This window comes from Carassius auratus, chromosome 27 (assembly GCF_003368295.1).
Source record: "Carassius auratus strain Wakin chromosome 27, ASM336829v1, whole genome shotgun sequence".
Lineage (NCBI taxonomy): Eukaryota > Metazoa > Chordata > Actinopteri > Cypriniformes > Cyprinidae > Carassius > Carassius auratus.
Genome location: NC_039269.1, coordinates 30,885,607 through 30,888,256, shown reverse-complemented (window position 1 = coordinate 30,888,256; position 2,650 = coordinate 30,885,607).

Here is a 2,650-nt window from a genome sequence, read left to right as displayed (position 1 = left end):
AATGAGCATGTACAAGGAAGAAGTTCCTGGATTTTCCAAAATTAGTTGCATGCCAATAAAATCTTTAAGATGTTTGTTTTAGTATATATAGTCTCACGTACCCAGACCTTCAGACTGAAAGTCTGGAATTTATGGCAGCTTTCATTGGCCAAAGACCTGCCCATGAGACCGATTGACCGACATGTCAGACAACCAATCATAGTTCGTTTCGTTCATTGTCATGTTCTGTTGAATGGAAATGTCGCCACAATAACAGACCGGTGTGTAAAACTCTTGGATATATTTTAAAGATTCTGTGCTGCGAATACTTTTGTATTACTTTCATACTTTTGAAAATCCAGTGTTTAGTTGATCCTGATAAGCACTCGTCGGTACCACAATATCTTTGTTTCCAGGCGGAACGTTAAAGAACGCGATGCATGTCTCGCGAAATCCTGTTGAATTCAACCAATCCGATGACGACTTTGACACACCTGAAGTGTTTCACTTTTGTGTCCCATATGCATCAGACGTTTAGCCAACAGTCCTGTGGCTGTGACGTCTGAGGCCGAAACTAAAGTAAATGCAGTCTGTAGTCTGTATATATTTCTATCTTTAAGATTTAAGAATCGCCTCTTTCTATAACTAAGAATAAGCTGTAGGGGGGATCAGACTTTATTCTGTACAAAACCTGTACATAAAGTGCATCCACGGGCACCATTAAATTAACAACTTCACTCTTTGATAATTAAATTGAAATGTTTTATCTCTGTCTCTTCTTCTTTATAGCCTATATTCATTGTCTTTCTTCTCCACTCTGTCTCTCTCGTTGGCCTTTATTATGCTTGTGCTGAATGCTCTTTATCAGAGCTTCTCTGTAAAGGTGGATTGCCAGGCAACAGAAGGTCATCCTCCCGTTTAAATGGTCACCGTGGCTACAGTCTGAGAACTGAATAAACAAATCCGTGTGAAATATGCTCATTACAGCTCGTAAGGACAGTCAGTGATGGAAAACACCTTCACACCTCCTTGTAAGGGGCTTTGTTATTGTCGCTGATAAATTCATTCAATTAAGACACACTCACAAGATTGAAAAGCAGAAAAGTGGACCTTTTTTATCTAAAGCATTTAGACCTGAATTCTTCACTACAAGAAGTTGAACAGTTGTCTTTTTGCAATTATCTTTTCTAGCTGAATTAACAATTTATAATGCATGAAATAGCTTTTTTAACAATTAAAAAATTATAACAATTATTTACATGCAAACTATGTAAATATGTAAATATTTATTGATTTATTTTAATTGGCAGCATGCTACAAATGCTGTGCATAAATATATGATGTTGAAATAAAATATTCTTTTAATGTTTTATAGATTATCTTCATATGTGTTTTGAATTAATAATTTTAGATATTATGACAGTTCAGGATATAATTGGATGGGTATTTGGAGTATGTTTTGTCAGCGGTCACTAGTTTGTAGGCACTCCTTAGGCTGCTGTCTAAAATGTCATGTGATAATTGGGGTGCTTCAGGGATGGCTGTTTTATCGATCGTCTAAATGCTTGACCATGCACCATCAGCCCCGGTACTGTACTGATCAGAGACACGGGAAATAATCAGAGATGGGGCCAATTAGCTAAAAGGAAACACTTAAAAGTAATCTAAAACTGATTGAAATATTCATACAATTGAGCTCAAATTGGAAGTCGATCTGCATTTCCTGAAGCAAATAGCAGTGCTTGAAATGCAAGGAAAATATTGTTCAAGTTAAAAGTTTTAATTAGTAATATCAGTGCAGGGATGCTTTCAAAACACTGTAATAATACTGGTCCTATTTTTGTAGTGTTTTGTGTGAAAAAAAAAATAAAATACTTTTTTTGTTTTGCATTGACTGCATGATTTGTTTTGCTAAAGCTAATTTTCATATATTATATCTTAGAAAAATTACAGCTTGAATAATAGGGAATAAAAAAATATTCTGTTCACAAACCAAGTATGCCAGCTTTACAAAATATGGTGATTGAGATTAAAAATGGGAAACCAACAGACAGTCATAATTTGTGTAGGAATTGATAAATAAATACGGAAATGGCTTATTTCACACCATGATCTTTGCGTCATAGTTTTAAAAATGTTATATTGATATTTAATGTTATATTAATATTTTTAAAAGAATAGTTGATCATATTTAAGGGTCCAGAGTCTGGGTGAAACAATAAAAGCATACAGAAAGCTCTGAAAAACATTATAATGTGACCTTTATTTAACAAAATTTACAACACATAGGGATAACAATACAGACAGAGAGTTGGCATAATCTATACAGTTTTAGATTTCTGTTGTTAGACAATGCTATCCATCCATTAAGACTTTTATATTCAGTTAATTCCAATATGCTGCTATGCACTGCTAAAATACAGATTTAAAAAGAAGCAAAATCACTCTACACACAAATTAAAGGCAACAGCTGTGCTGTGATTTCAGCTTTGTTTACTTGTGAATTTAAGGGAGAACAGAGAAGATGTTACAAGCGACAGAACGCCTGCATTTTTGTTATGTTCAAATATCAAAGACCAAATATATGTAAATATTGCCAAAATAGCTCATTGTCACAAAACGGTAATAAAAGTCACATCCACCATGAGAAAGTCATATTGTATACTGTAAT